General features: G+C 37.5%; 1 protein-coding gene across 3 annotated transcripts in view; it reads right to left on the minus strand.

Moving 5' to 3' along the window:
* The window catches only part of slc8a2b (solute carrier family 8 member 2b), an 85,610-nt gene extending 68,555 nt beyond the window's left edge, over positions 1-17,055 (minus strand). For 2 of the 3 annotated variants that reach the window (XM_059534005.1, XM_059534003.1), the window contains exon 1: positions 13,063-13,236. The gene's annotated coding sequence lies outside the window, so the exon portion shown is untranslated. Of the gene's footprint in view, positions 1-13,062; positions 13,237-16,927 lie in introns of those variants that run through there. The other variant, XM_059534004.1, reaches the window with a different exon arrangement.
* Positions 17,056-17,748: the final 693 nt, after the last annotated feature.

Here is a 17,748-nt window from a genome sequence, read left to right on the forward strand (position 1 = left end):
CTTCTCCAGATGTTAACTGATGGACTGGAGTGGTGTGGATTGTGATGTTTTTATCAGCTGTTTGGACTCTCATTCTGACGGCACCCATTCACTGCAGAGCATCCATTGGTGAGACACTGATGCAATGCTACATTTCTACAAATATGTACAAGAATCAAACTCATCGACATCTTGGATGACCTAAGAGTGTATTTTCAGCAAATGTTTATTTCTATGAATTTCTGTTCCTTTAACTGTAGATTTCTTTAGTCTCTGCAAGTATGCCAGAGTTTTAGTGTCCTGTACAATAAAAGCCAAACACTGGGAAATTAAAGTTTCATTTTGTAGTTGCAATGAAAGTGTCCCCACGCACATTTTTTTTTACTAACACCCAGGGATTATTTCAAGAAACTCAAGTTTATGGGAGAACATATTGCTTTAATACATTTTAAAGATTCATTATGGATCTATTCAAGGCTCGTAATTAATTTATAGAAAAACAGATTGTCAAGTGTCCCATAATTACTTGTTTTTTTTCTCATCTGTCTGTTATCAGTGGGATCTAAAACTCTATTAAGCAATACACACAGGGTTAATTACTATCTCCATAACCTTTTCCTAATGGCTGTGAGGCCCATCGCCTCCCAGGTGTGTCCTTATAGAGCAGGCTGAGATTAGAGAGAGAGCGAGAGAGAGAGAGAGCGAGAGAGAGAGAGAGCGAGAGAGAGAGAGAGAGAGAGAGAGAGAGAGGTTTCGCAGACTGAAGAAGGGTTCACGAATGCGCAATGATGCTCGGCCAATCAGGACGCAGAGCTCAGGAAAGAGGCCACATTTCACAGCGCTGCTGACTCAAGGGAAGAAACCGAGCCAAGAAAAGTAGACTGATGTCAGCAAATCTCTCTCACTCTCCATTTCTCCATCTGAGATCTCAATGCAGGACTTGCAGAAAAGAGAGTTCATTCAATTTCACTGATTAATTGGTCCATTTTTCTTTCCTAATGTCTTTATGCATATTTTAAATGGACCTTCTGTCCAGACACAGCACTCGGATAAGAAATGAAAGAGTTTGCTAGGGGCAAAAATGTAAAAAATAAAATGTCTGTCAAAAAGTCAAATAAAATAAAAACTATAAAACTATTTTATAAAAATGTTATGATAATTAATTATTATATTATGTAATGATAAAATTTACTTATGACCATTTTTCCCCAAAAAATTAAAAATAAAAATAATAATAATATATATATATTCATTTTTATATGGTGACATTTGACACAAATGAACAGCATGATGTGTGTTTTTAGCTCAGAAAAAAATGTGCTCTTATAAAGGTTAAAGTGCCCCTAAAATAAATTCCTGGGGCACATATTGGATGTTATTAAAAAAGTGAATTACTGACACTGTACAGATTGCGTCCGCCCTGTTCATAAATCTCTTAAGAGAGTGAAAGGGATGAAACAGACGGATGGAAGAGTGAGTGATGCGCAGAACGATGGAGAGAAGATATAAAGGGCAGACGAGGTGAGGGGGAACAGAGAGAATAAAATATGAGGAAGATAAAGAATGACATTACCATTCATCTCCACAGAGAGACCTTCTGGAGAAAAAACGGAAGACAGAAGTCGGACACTTTCCCATCCAGGCAATAAAAACTGATGGACACGGTCAGATAGAGAGAAAGAGAGACTGAATGATCCTGTACAAACACGGATCAAACCCAACGCAAATAAAAATACAATTAAATTCAGAAAGATACCAAGCCAAGCTAAAACAGATCATGATTAACTAATCCAGCAGAGAGAGAAAAAAACAGACATGATATGCACGCTCTTAATGCAATTGGGCAATTAGTTGAAAGGGCTGTGTTCAAAAAAATAGCACTGTGGCATTCAATCCCTGAAGTCATCAATTTTGTGAAAAAACTGGTGTGAATCAGGTGGCTCTTTCTAAGGATGAAGCCAGCACTTGTTAAACATGCATTTGAAAGCCTGAGGAAAATGGGTCGTTCAAGACATTGTTCAGAAGAACAGCATACTTTGATTAAAAAGTTGATTGGAGAGGGGAAAACCTATAAAGAGGTGAAAAAAATTATAGGCTGTTCAGCTAAAATCATCTCCAGTGCCTTAAAATGGAGAGCAAAACCAGAGAGACGTGGAAGAAAACTGAAGACAACCATCAAAATCGATCGAAGAATAACCAGAATGGCAAAGGTTCAGCCACTGATCAGCTCCAGGATGATCAAAGACAGTCTGGAGTTACCTGTAATACTGTGACAGTTAGAAGATGTCTGTGTGAAGCTAATCTTTTTTCAAGAATCCCCCGCAAACTGCCTCTGTTAAAAAAAGGCATGTGCAGAAGTGGTTACAATTTGCCAAAGAACACATCAACTGGCCTAAAGAGAAATAGATGAACATTTTGTGGACTGATGAGAGTAAAATTGTTTGTGAGACGACCCCCAAACTCTGAATTCAAGCCCCAGTACACAGTGAAGACAGTGAAGCATGGTTGTGCAAGCATCATGATATGGGCCTGTTTCTCCTACTATGGTGCTGGGCCTATTTATCGCATACCAGGGATCATGGATCAGTTTTCATATGTCAAAATACTTGAAGAGGTCATGTTGTCTTATGCTGAAGAGGACATGGCCTTGAAATGGTTGTTTCAACAAGACAATGACCCCAAAACACACTAGTAAACGAGCAAAGTCTTGGTTCCAAACCAACAAAATTAATGTTATGGAGTGGCCCAATCCCTGGACCTTAATGCCCAATTGCACAGCCTTAAGAGCATGCATATCATGAATGCTGGGTCTTGTTTGTTTTCTGAGAATCTACTGCGTCTACTGGTAACTTGTTTGCCACGTAGCAGTAAAAATATACTAAAAACCTGGATTATTCTGGTTAGTCACATTGTACTGCTATTATTTTGAACAATACTGTATATCAAGGCATCAGACAGAAACACAAATTTCATTTCCAAACATCGCTTCCACTTAAGTGGATGATGGGAAAAAGTACAGGCCTGTTGGGAGAGAGACAGTTTCTAGTGTACTTGTATTATGTTTCAAAATTAAATCCACATGCATTCCACTCCAAAAAAAATATGAGATAAATATGAAATTATATTTTGAGTGAACAGGTAAACACTTCAAAATGCATACAACAATGTGTGTGTGTGTGGGGGGGGACTGCTTCATAGCAGTTTCTCAGACTGCTTTAAGATTATTTCAATGTTTTTTTTCCTAGAAAAAAAAAAATGGATAATGAGGAAAAATAGCTTTTTGTCTGGAGCAAATCAATGAATGATCAGTAATGATTCAATAAACTATGTTTAGCTTCAATAATCTTCCTGATGTCTATGTCAAACGTTGAATCTGACGTCTGTGGAGATCACACTGGGAAACCAGACACAAACACACATCGTCTGAGAGCAGTGAACCACATGACTTGTAGTTCTTGTCTTTACAAGTACTTTATAAACACAGAATGACATGATGGACTTTGGGTTCAGGCAGAAGCAGAAGCAGAAGACTCGGTTTTGAGGGATCGCTCTGATGTGTGTGTGTGTGTGTGTGTGTGTGTGTGTGACCCCTGAGCTCTGGTTTGTGACGGGGAGCTCAGCTGAAGGCTGTGTTTGACAATGCAGCTGAAATTCTGTCTTTTCTCTCCCTGTCACGAACTGTCAGACCCTGAGAGCATCAGCACACCTCTGAATCTCTGCTCTAGCGGACTGAAAACCACAGACAGCTCTCACCAGAGATCTGTGTGTGTGAGCTCACATCATGACTAAGATACTGAAGTTTGAACAAAGAGAAAGTTGAGAATGCACACGCAGACATAAAAATGCATTTCATTCCAAAGTCAAGAAATAAACACATTTTTAGGACCATTAAGATAGTTTTACATTATTTTCTATTTCAACTATTGGATTACAGTACAAGGTTAATTTTAGTTATTTAAAACTAAAATGATAAAAAACTCTTTCATTACTTATAAACGTAAAATAATTGTTAACTAATATACAATAAAATATAAATATATATTTTAAAAAAACTTGTTTTACTTTCAAATTTTTCAGTATAGTTTAACTTTAACCAAAATAACTAAAACTAATAAATACAAATAAATAAAAAGTATATATACATGGAAAATTTTTACATTAAAATAGACACACATAAAATTACAAAATGTGACACTGGATCACAAAACCAGTGGTTTTGAGGTCTTAATTATCAATTTTTTTAAAAGGAAAGCTGAATAAATCATCTTTCCGTTGATGTATGGTTTGTTAGGAGGACAATGTTTGTCTGAAATACAACTATTTGGAAATCTGGAATCTGAGGGTTCAAAATACTGAGAAAATCACCTTTAATGTTGTCCAAATGAATTCTTAACAATGCATATTACTAATCAAAAATTACGTTTTGATACTTTTATGATACAAAATATCTTCATGGAACTTGATTTTTACTTAATATCCTAAAGAAAAATCAATAATTTTGAGCAATACAATGTATTTTGGCCATTGCAACAAATATACCAAGACTGGTTTTCTGCTCCAGGGTGATTAAATGACTAAATTCAAAGTGGAAACATCTAATTCAAAGTATGTATTATAAAAAATATTATATAGCCTATTCATTGCATTGTAATTGATTAGTTTATTAATTATAATTTTTTGATTTTGGGGTGAATCCTGGCCTAGATATGTTGAGAGTTACCATCTGAGACATATGCATTCACTTTTACATTTCTATAAATTTTCACCTAAAATCTTGAAAACAGCTCATTTCCATGAATCATGTTCTATCATACATTGAACAAACACAGACAAATGTCATGGATTTATATTCATTTCTTCTTTCTAAACACACAGCAGTGACTTTGTCTGTCTTTCGGACACAAATACAGTTCAGCCGCAATATGAGGTCATAACCTTGATAGAGAGAGAGATAGAGAGAGAGAGCAGGCTGTGTCTTGGGCTGTGTCCCTGGAGAATGCAGCATCTCTCTGCTCTGTGTCCCTCACTTGCACTTCCTCTGTCTGACACTGCCTTTGGTCCTATAATAACACATTTTCTATTCTCCATTTCTTTTTACGCTGGGTTGCACATTGTCGTTCTCCTCCTCAAAGTCAAAGTCAAAGTCACCTTTATTTATATAGCGCTTTAAACAAAATACATTGTGTCAAAGCAACTGAACAACATTCATTAGGAAAACAGTGTCAATAATGCAAAATGATAGTTAAATGTATTGCAAAATGATAGTCCTCCTCTCTCTCTTTACCTGTCAACACACCTCACTGAGTTTTCAATTACAGAGCAAAAGTAAATGAAAGATCTGTGGTTGGAACAGCTGACTCTTCCCATCTCAGTGTGGCCTTTACACTCCACCGGAGTGTGAGACATGTCTCCATCACAATCACAAACGCTGCTACCTCACTGTTCTGCGGTCGGTCGGTTATTCTGACATTTCAGGTACATGCTGGTTTATATCTGCTCTGCAGGTGATGTGCTCAAACTCTGGAGGTGAAAGTTTGGGATATGATGCATGAATTGCAGCTGGAATGATGGAATAATAATTCATTCATCTCTAAGGCTACATGGTGCCTTCAGTGGAGTGTTAATTTTAAAAATATTTTGTTACATTGTTGCATTACACTAATGAAAGTAACTTACATTGTTACTTTTTGAAATACCAAATAATAATACAATATTATTTACCAATAAATAAAAACATACAGAAAAATCTGTAATATTGAGAAATATTATTATAATTTAAAATGATAATTTTCTACTTGAATATACTGTATTTTAAAAAGTAGTCAAATCTGTATTTTCAGCATCATTCCTCCAGTCTTCAGTGTCACATGATCTTCAGAAATCATTCTAATATCATGATTTGATGCTTGGGAAACATTTCTGATTATTAACAATTTGATGCAAATGTTGTGCTGCTTACTTTTTTTGTGAAAATGTGATAATTTTCTCAGGATCGCTGAGAAACTTAATTTAATCTAATTATTATTAACTTAATATTAACCTGTCAATTTTGATCAATTTAATGCATCTTTGTTAAAATTTTTAAATATAATTAAAAATATATATTATATTTGCAGTTTATTATTTGCAATATATTACACGATTGCAGTTCGAAGCGAACGTAGCTATATGTTCCAATCAAAGTGCATTGAAGTGTGCAAGACGTGAATTTAAATTGTATTGATTTACAGAGGTATATGATGTCACAGTTGTCCATGTTTAAACACGCTGCACAGCACAAATCAGTGAATGAATGTTTCGATGTGAGGTAAACTTCAACAGATTTCCCCTGCTCAGAGAGTAGGGAGCAATGAACATTTGAAAAAACAGTTCATGCACGGAGTTCATTTCTAACGAGCTGATTATCTGAATCAGGTGTGTTAACAAAGAGAAACGTGCAAAATATGCAGAGAAGTGGGGCGCGAGGACTGGAAATGAGAACCGCTGCTATAAGAGGACGTTTTGCCTCCAGAGGAACGTTGGGTGATGTCAAGTGATTTTGAAACATGACATCTTCAAGCTACTCCCCTTCACCTTTACCAGTGAATATGTTCATATTCGTTTTGTTCATATTACATTGAGGTGTATATACACATTATTGGAATTAAATTCATTTGACAGACAGCATTCTGTCAACATCATTGGTCAACATCAGACAGCTGATGTTGACCAAGCTAGCGCCAACCAACGTAACCAGAGCTGCCAACTCTCAAGCATTCACCGTGAGACACATGCAATTGACTCTTTTTACACGCCACACATCAATTTTCTCACGTACAGAAAAACCACGAAGCAAAGAGGACACGGAGACCAACAGACTAGACAGAGAAGGTTACTTATGATATAAAAAAATTGGGTAAGTTATAGCTAGCTAATTATCAAACACAGCTACGGTTAGCCATCGCTAACATTAGCACGTTTATAGAACAGCCTTCGATACATTTCTATGTTATAACTTCCCGAAAAAAAATACACAAACATATAAAGCAAACTTCTAGCGAAATACTAACAGCATCTAACTTACCAATCCAAAAGAAATGTTGCAAGTTCGGTGTCGAACCTCATTTCTTTCAGGTCCATCAGTTGTCTCCAGCGATTGAAAGCAGTGCCGATGTTTACTCTGGTTCGGCTCCTTTTCTTATCGGATTTGATTTGTGATTCCGAGCGCGGTTGTTTCCCTGTAGCGGGTGGTGGTCTCTTGCCAAGGGCTTAAGTCATCCTTCCGCTCTCTTCCCTGAACTGAAATGAAGTAGTGGGCTGTACTTTCCACACGATTGACATCAGGTATAAGTACGCCCACAAGCCGTGCGAGTTATTTGTGTATTGCAGGTTGGCTGGTGGTTATGTTGCCGGCATACCGCCTCCCATGGCCGAAACTGGTATTACGAAACCTGTCGGGCCGGGGCTAGTAATGCTAATGCTAATTAAGGTTGATATCTCTGCAGCACTATAACTTGACATTTTTTTAATGACATCATCGCCCTTATTTCTTTTCATTCTTTTGATGCGTGTAGGTCATTTTTTGGATATTTTACCTCAATTTTTGCGCATGGCACCTTTAACTAAACAGATACATATAAATTACAGAAGTTACATTATATTGAACAATACATAAACAATAATACATTTAATTTGCTGGATTAAATTATTGGATTGTTAGGTGTATTTATTGTTGCATAAAACTTTAATTTGAAACATTTCATTATTCACATCATGAGAAAAAAACATGCTACTACATTCTAGAGCATTTGTGCTGAGCTAAAAGAGTCAGATTCATCCACCCAAGAGAGCGAGAGAGAAAGAAACAGCATGAAGCTCAAGCATGAGGTTCTCTAAAGACAAACTCAAGGTGAGCGAACGTCTCCACATCACAGTCAGTCTGACTGGAGCGACCAAGGCTAATGGATCCATGACTGTGTACTTTCTTACTTTCTCCTCCCCTCCTTTTCCTTTTCTACATTTACCTCACTCTATCACACAAAAATAGAGAGGAGAGAGAGAGAGGGGGCAGAGGAGAGACAGGTCACGCTCTTTGACTGTTGTCAGTCTGATGGGCTGTAAAGAGTTAAACGTGCAGAGAGCTTCACAACACAACAGAAGCGCCGCATGCATTACTCTCGGTGAGGAGAGAACAAAACAAGAGAGAAAACATGCGAGGCATGCTGTTTGAGCACGTGTCCAGGTCTTGCTCTTTCATAGTGACCATAGGAAAGCCATCAGCCTTTATTTAATGTGAGAGTGAGAATGAGAGAGAGCAATCATCACACTGTCCAACCTCGAGATGACCCCTGCAGCGTATGCTTTATATCCTGAAGAGACTTCCCATTGACTTCTATTGATTTTTAAACTGTTTTATTTGCTGTATCCTAAGATATATTTTATATGAAAAGATGCAAACCAATCGTCATGATGTCAAGTGCTCCATATGGTTTGTTATACAGATGCCAGTGTGTTGATTCTTCAATGAGCCGAAAAAAGCTCATGTTACTCCTCTCCTCATCAGGTTACACTGGCTACCAGTAGCCGCTCGCATCAAATTCAAGGTACTGATGCTTGCCTACAAGACGACCACTGGCACGGCACCAACTTACCTAAACTCACTGGTTAAAACTTATGTGCCCTCCAGAAGTTTGCGCTCTGCAAGTGAACGACACCTTGTGGTGCCATCCCAAAGAAGTTCAAAATCACTCTCACGGACCTTTTCCTGGACTGTGCCCAGCTGGTGGAATGACCTCCCAATCTCAATTCGTACAACTGAGTCTTTACTCATTTTCAAGAAACATCTAAAGACTCATCTTTTTCGCCAGCACTTAACCAACTAATACTAGCACTTTTCCTTTTCTTGTCTTTCATATTTAAAAAATAAAATAAAATAAAAAAAAAATAAAATAAAAAACCTGGCTATGCGTTCTGTACTGGACTAACTGAGACTTGTCATGGCACTTGTATACTGTTGTGGTTCTCTTGTTGACCTGACTGCTTCTATTGTTCTGTATTTGTAAGTTGCTTTGGATAAAAGCGTCTGCTAAATGATTAAATGTTAAATGTTGATTATTATGGATGATTACAGTTTTTCTCAGTCACTTTGGTGCATTTCTCAAATCAGAAATGAAATTCTCAAAAGTACTTGTACAACCTTCACATCATCTAGTCATTTATACACATCACAAAACCAGTTTCTCATTCTTTTAAACAAGTTGCGATTGCTTTTGTACATTCATGCAATTGATTATGCACATTTATCGGCGGTTTCCTACATTATCAGTTGTTAATGTCATGTTGCTCAAAATGTATTATACAGTTGCAATAGTCTTACCCCTCAAAACATCTAGTCTTTAGTTCATCGTATAAGTCATTAAATGCAAAATGGTTAATTTAGTTGTCATAAACTGCCAAGCACACTTTTTATTTTTATTTTTATTTTTACAAATTATTATTTGACTTTTTTTTAATCTGGCATGAATTGTGCAAGTGAATATTTACTAATGAAGAGAATGTAGATGATAAACCAATGATAAACCAGTTCTCTGAAGGTTCATCTCATGAATCTTCAGTTAGAAAGCTTATGCTGTATAGACAGAGGACAACACAAGAGTTACAAATTCTGAAAATTGACTTATTTTCATCTTTGTGCCCATAGTTATTTTTCCTTATATCACAGTGACATTGTTTTTTTTTTACAGTATTATAATTTTTTTGGCCAGACCACTAGTAAAAGTGTAACTGGGAATTCTATCCAGTCTCTTTCAATCAATATCCCACATACAGTAATGTGTAAATTTCTACTTTTGAAATGGATATATGGCATACATAAGCATATGTCATACTGTTCAATACAGTAACTGTCATCCAAATTGTTGCCATAGTTTACATCATAACATCCCTCCAGAGTAAACTGTTATATTGACAACATGACTAAGCATTTTGACTGTCTTATCCGTAAACTATGACACAAGGACTTGTCATTCGATGGCACTGACATGTTCATTGACACAGATATTTATTTTTGAGAGATGAACTAAGGATTTTGAGCAAAAGACTGGCTTTTGCAAGTAATCCATGGTGTTTTGCTATTTGTACGAGCTGTTTTGAGAAATGCACTTACTGTTTTGCAAATCTCCAGGATGATTCGAGAAATGTACCAAAGCAACTGAGAAAAACTGTAAAGTAATTTAACACAAAATCCAAAATAACAATTTTATTTATGATATGACAGAACCTACGCACTGAATAAAACATGCAATGCAGTTACCGATTTAACTTACCTTGTCTTTTTTTTAAATAGCATCCTACATTCATATATATTTGTTTTTATTTACACGGCATGGAGGGATAGGTAGAACGGCAGACATTATGACAAGGATGGATGGATGGAATGATTTGATGGATAGATAGATAAAACTAATAGATGGATGGAACAACAGACACTTGACAGAACAATAAATAGGAAGATGCATGGAGTGCTGGACAGACAGATAGACGGATGGATGGACAGAATGACAGACAGATAGATAGATAGATAGATAGATAGATAGATAGATAGATAGATAGATAGATAGATAGATAGATAGATAGATAGATAGATAGATAGATAGATAGATAGATAGATAGATAGATAGATAGACTGACAGATGAATGGATTGATAGAACAATACATGAATGGATAGACAGAAAGAACGGCAGAAAGATAAATATAACACTGATAGGTGTTTCAAACAGTGTAGTCAAGTCCATCTCAGCCAAGCCTCCGGTACAAATTTGAAAGAGAGTGTAATCAGGCTAATATTGGACTAGTTTTGAATAGCAAATGTAAAAAAAAATTCCTGTGACTCAGTGGTAGAGCATTGCATTAGCAGCGCAAAAGGTTGTGGGTTCGATTCCCAGGGAACACAGGTACAGGTAAAAAGTATATCCTGAATTCACTCTAAGTTGCTTTGGATAAAAGCGTCTGCTAAATGCAATTGGTCTGGTTTTAACTTGCAGACCTGGCAACCCTGATTTCAGGGAAGTCGTGGCCTAGTGGTTAGAGAGTTTGACTTCTAACACTAGGTGTGACGAGTGGGGCGGGGCCGGGAGACGTGGAAACAGAGCGAGGCCGGTGGAGTGATTGGAGATGAGTGACACCTGTTTGACCCACCGGTCTCGATTCCCACGGAGGAGATGGAAGGATATAAAACTGGAGCGACGACAGTGAAGGACGAGAGAGGACCAGGCCTGGACTTTATTTTGTATTTGGTTTTTATTTGTGCACGTCAGTTGTCCGTGAGGGGCTGACTGTCCGTCAATGACTTTCAGTTTGATTGTCCGCCGGTTCCCGCCTCCTTCTTCCCGATGATTATGAAGGTTTAATTCGTTACACTAGGGTTGTGGGTTCGAGTCTCGGGCTGGCAATACTATGACTTAGGTGCCCTTGAGCAAGGCACCGAACCTCCAACTGCTCCCCGGGTGCTGCAGTATAAATGGTTGCCGACTGCTTTGGGGAGGTGTGTGTGTGTGTTCACTGCTGGGTTAAATGCAGAGCACCAATTCTGAGTATGGGTCACCATACTTGGCTGAATGTCATGTCACTTTCAAATAGTTTGCTCTACAGTTGCTTGGCAGTGATGCGCCGGTCAATGTATTAATAACCCGCACCCGACCAACATTTTCAACTAACCCGCCCGCAACTCGGACCGCAAAAAAGGAAAAGAAAATATTGTACCTGACCCGCATTTAAAAAAAAAAAAAAAAAAAAAAAAAAAAAAAAAAAAAAAAAACAATATATATATATATATATATCCTTAATATATTCTAATTTTGTCAAGAATTATATAAGAAAAAAAATCATCAATAAGCTCATAATTTGTTCTAAAATAGTCTAGTCTGGCTATGTCTATATTGATGTTTCTGTTCAGCAGACAGTGAGGTTCGGGTTTGTTCCGATCAGAGCTCGAGAGCGGAGAGCACATTTCTCCATATATTACTCTCCACTCGCTCGTTCTGTGGGGTCTCGCTCAACCCAGAATGGCCTGCTGGTTCGAAAATATGCAAGGAGACATTTAATTGTTTAGTAATAAACTGGTGTTTTCTGTGTCGCTGCAAAGATGAAGTTGACGATGCGGACTCGCCATGCCAGAGAGAAATGCACATTTCATATGGATTACATAATCAGAGAGTAGCCTATTTATTTTGGTTTTAATATTTTCGTTTAAAAGTAGACATTTCAAGCTTTCTGTAATATATAGCCTATATTTCTCAAATCTGTGAGGCACAAGCTGAGTTCCGGCGTCCTCCAGTTCACATGCAATGCAAGTGATCGTGCCGGCGACTCATTACATTGTCTGCTATATATTTGCTTCTTATTTATAAAATACAGGTAATTGATTGTTAAAACATTGATCAAAACTAAGATACAATTTATACAAAATGATTTTCTATAAAACAAAATTTAATGAAGTCATCAAAATCATGTTTTACCAAAAACAGCGTCTTCACCTTTTCTCTTGCCGCCTCCATCTCTACCTGCAGACTGAGCTCGTGCGTCATCTTCGCGGCAGTTATCCAGCCAATAAAGTGTAGGCCTATGTATTTCAAAATTGTGTCTAGTACTATATTAATTACAAAGGTTTAATTGGCATCTTTATTTCAAACGACCCGACCGACCGCGACCCGAATATCATTAAAAATATTTTTGGATGACTCGTAACCGCGGGCAACCGCGGGTGACCACAGGCACCCGCTCATTTTGGATCAACTCGCGCATCACTGTTGCTTGGTGGTTGCTTATTGGCCTAATTCAGAAGAGTCCATGCCCAGCTCTAAATATGGCCCACTAACCATTTCCTGCTAATCTATTGGCCTTTCTTTCCCTTAAATCGAATCACTTATAACAGCACAGCTCTCACTGAACAACGGCAGCAAAACCTCATCCATACACAAACACACAGGATTGTGGCCACCCACTAAACGCAATACTAATTTCACTTTACTCGAATCTAAACCAACTGGTGTTAATGCAGTAATCTTACATCCTGTGGGAGTCCTGCCCAAATCTGAATCACTAACCTCAAAAGAACCTTGCTGGCATCCTCTGGCCTGAAGCAGCATCCGTTCTGTCATAGTTAAACATGTTTATCAGCAAGTTTTGTTCACGATCTGGAAAGACTCAGCTTTCTGCTCCTGGCCTCTTATTTTGCAGGTCACTGCTTTGGATCATTAGTCTTCCGGATGCTTCTATCTTCCCTGAACCAGCAAATCTCTTGAGTTTGGTTAAGAGATGCGAGGAGTTGGAAGGGGACACAGTGATCTCAGAAGAAGAGAGAGAGGAGCCCCGTCATGACGACAGATGAATCTGCCCACTGCACGACACCTGCTCCCACAGAGACGGGCTGGCGGCCAAAGAGAGCGAGTGGGTGGGCACAGCGGGGTCCTGGCTGACTGTACACATGCATATGTATGAGTGTGTATAGTGCCTGCCGTCCCAGCAGGCTGTGAGTCTGTTCCTGTTCTTCATTCTGGTGTTGCACAAAATGACCAAGCACTATCAGGTAATAAGGTAAAGGGACGGGATATTGTGGTACAGTATAGGAGCAGAGATTTCACCAGTGTCTCTATGCTTCTTTTCAGCTCTACATAATCATATATTCTGAGGCAGCAGTAATCTGACAATTTAATGTTCATAAATATCTAAAGAGTTTAAAACAGGCAGAGAAAACATGGTGGAAGGATTTAAAAATAGATTGAAATTCAAGAGCACTCCTAGAATGTAAAAAATATATATATTGTACAAAGTTATAAATAAAAGTACATTTTACTAGAAAATACTGTTTCAGTCTTTTAATTTAAAAATTCAATTAAAAATTCAATGTTACTCGTCATTTATTTGTAATCATTTGGTAAATTTAGAAAATTGTTTCAAAGTAAGTCTTTGTAAGTCACTATTTTAGTGTACTGTACTATTCATATTTTTTTGCATTAATGTAATCAATACACAAAACTAAATTATAAATTAATTATATAGAATGACAACAATAGTTATAATGATAGAGCGATAGAATGATAGACAGTGTTAGAACAACAGATAGATAGATAGATAGATAGATAGATAGATAGATAGATAGATAGATAGATAGATAGATAGATAGATAGATAGATAGATAGATAGATAGATAGATAGACAGACAGACAGACAGATAGACAGATAGACAGACAGACAGACAGACAGACAGACAATTTCTAATAATGTTAAAATTATTAGAACAATTATTTCTACGTTCATTAGGGAAATAAATATGAGGAGCGTCAGCGAAGTGGAGTTTTAAATTTTACACTAAAGCATTCGCTTTGCTTTCATTCAGCAGGAATTGCTTCAAGGCATGTTATGTTGTCGACTCACACACACACACTCAGAGCGTGCAGTAGAGGAATTCCTCGGTGTGTGTGTGTGCGTTTGTGTGAACACTGCAGCAGTTACTGACTTAAACTCTCACTCACGTCTCAATGCTGAACGCACACTCAGAGCATTTACTAGCAGCCAGCCATTACAGTCCCACATCCCGCCTCACAGTCCTGGGACAATTTTATTTTCAATAGTGCAGTCAAGCAGGAAAACAAGAGAATGAAGAAATCAGAGGAGAGGACAGACTGCTCCATTCTCAAAATGAGGATGACTGATGAGTGAACATGATAAGAATGTCAAACAGCTCAAGCACACACATGCTCTGCCTCCGTGTCTGAGCATCACATCTTCAGAGACTTCAAACACTGATGTAGGCTACATGAGGAACATACAGGAGAAGCTCTTGGCCTGCCCTCCAACTTCTCCTAACATACGGTACTGTCTTTTTATGCTTGCATGTTTTCTGAAGCATTAGACTGATTGCATAATGACTGTAGAGATGCCTCAAGATTTCCCTCCATGCCTTGTGACTCTGTCATATTAATCTAGAAATCAAGAGGCAAGCAGGTGCATATGCATGACAAGCTGAAGATTAATTAGAAGAATTTGTTGCTATGTTTAGAATATTATAACAAATAATTAAAGTATCATGGTTTTCATCCCTTTTCACCAATTGATTTATATGGCTGGAGGGCAATTTCTAGCTGGTGAAAATGAAATGGGCCTAATGTATATTTGTATATTGTATAATATAATGTATATTATAAAAATCGCCATTAATGATTACATTTTCCCATTAAACTTTCCAGGCTTGAAAATCACAGATGTTTCCAGGTTTGCCACAGTTTTAGAAAGCCTTACTGCAATATGCATGCTATTCCTAAATTATTAAATATGGCAAACAGTAGGGTGAATTCATGTAAATTGGGATGTTCCAACAATCCCGTTATGTCCCATTATATTATTAATGAACTAGATCAAGGTCTAATATCAACTTGGATTTTCCCCTTTTTGGAATCCGTCTTTTGTCTGTCCCCAGATAGCACAGACTTCTGACATAAGTCTTTAAGATGTTTTAATAACCTCGTAATAATCAACATCTTAAAATAATTTTCTAAACATCTATTTGACATCTGATAGGAAATGTCCTATAGACGTATATTGCAGATTAGCAAACACGTCTTGCAGATGTATATGCAGACTTCAAATAGACATGTACATACATATGCTATCAGGGACATATTTCAGACTGTCAACAATTGTACACAAAATTAAAAAAAAAAATAATTTAAGAGATGATATATAAATGCCACTCTCAAAAAATTTAAATAAATAAAATAAAATAAAACAGCTGTGTCATTCCACTGCTTCAAACTTTTTAGAATTGCATACTGAATTTTATTTCACCTTTTTAATGGCACTGCAATTTCGCCGACCTCGCCCTCTCGACACATCAGCCAACCTGATGTCAGCAAAAACGATGATGAACAGGTAGAGAGCGTTTGTCATTGGCTGGCCGCTCCCTGACTCTCTCAGCTGTTTAGAGCCTGTTCTGTCACAGAGTCAGGTGTAACTTCTCATAATGCAGAATACATTCATGTCTGTCAGGTAATGGTGCCATGTAATGCATGGTATTAAAACAAAAAGGAGGCATATAGTAAGCTAGTATTCCACACTGAACAAACCATGAATGCTCGTTTTAAATGGGAGGGGAGGAGAAGGAAACCCCCATCTGAAGAAAAACCGAGCAAACCCCGCCTGCATGGAGCATCCCGTCAGGTCCCGAGCAATAAAGTCCCCGTTATCACATTAGTGACATTATGACCGTTTAAACATCTGTCCACCACACTGTCTCATTAATATCACATTCAACAAATAATACAATTGTGAAATAAGGTCACACAGTAAGAGTGCCGTTTATGTAACCAAGCATTTACAGCCATCAAAATACGTTATAATAACGGGCTTTGTGATGGATTGAAGATACTAAAGATAACATCAACCCCTGTGCGGACTGCTTTCGTTTAAAGCAAACACACTGATTAAACACAAACATGTGGTCACAGACACCAAAGGGAAGCCCACATAAGCATATATATGCAAGCCACAACTAAAAAACAATTAGGCTATAACAGTTCTGCAGCAGTCATATGGTTATATCCATGCACTTATATACCCTAAAATCCTGTATAAACGCAGTGTACATCCCTACATCATGACCAAACGCAACTATGAGAATCTGCACACAAACATGCATAACAATATTTTAAGAAAAATAATAATATGACAATTGTGCATGTTATCTGCATCAAAAGGACCACTGAAAAACATGTTCTGACATTTAAAAGCAAAATAAGTTGAAAGCTTCATGTTATTCCAGTTTGCACCTGCTTTTTGACTCCTGCCCGTTTACTTTTCAATCTCAAAGAGAAGAAAGCATCATCATACTGAAAGCTGAAGCATGAAAACGCATCTCAGATAAAGCCGGATTTCACGTTTTGCGTGATCTAACAGTTTGATTTGTTGTCATACCTTGAATCCTAGTTTGCTGTGTTGTTCAAGACAGGCGTGGCGGTGAAGCGCATGTTGCTGATGGGTGATTCACTGTAAAACCGCTCCGCTTGTGCTGATATGCGTTTCCCTGTGAGGTTTTAGTCTGTTGTATAACACTACTCTCGAGCGCTCACTCCACGCAGCCTCGCGCGTCCTGGGTGGGGAGGGTGATACGCGAACGCGCAAGCAACTAAACACGAGAGCGCGCATTGTTTCGTCTAAAAGTTGACAGACATGAAGGAAAATGATGAACTCAACTGACATGTATACCGGCAAAGTTTACAATCTATCCATTCATCTCTCCGTCTATCTATATAGCTGTCTATTTAATCCTCAAGCACTAATACTGAAATGTAATATTATGAAATGTTATGATATTAGAGATCATTTTCTTAACTGTATATTCAATAATAGAAATTAAAAATAAATGTTGATGCTTTCTCGATTCTGGTTAAGGATTCTGAACAACTTTTACTGAAATAGCTAAAAGCCGTACACGTGGTATAAATGACAACTAGATAAAGAAAATGGTATTTCATTTTTACAGTTGCTACTGTACAGTAACTTATACAGTTGCAGATGTAATTAATGTTCCAAACCTGAATGCATTTCATTCTTATGTTGGACACAGGAGATAATATTTTAAAGAAATGCATTATACAGTGTCAGTGTGGTCCAGTGTTCTTCAAAATATCTTATTCTGTGTTCTGCAGAAAAAAGAAAAATCACATGGCATGAGGGGGAGTAATCGGTCATTTTCATTTCGGGGTATTCCTTTAAGTTGCTCTCATTGAAATGAA

The sequence above is a fragment of the Carassius carassius genome, chromosome 41, assembly GCF_963082965.1.
Source record: "Carassius carassius chromosome 41, fCarCar2.1, whole genome shotgun sequence".
NCBI classification, from domain to species: Eukaryota; Metazoa; Chordata; class Actinopteri; order Cypriniformes; family Cyprinidae; genus Carassius; species Carassius carassius.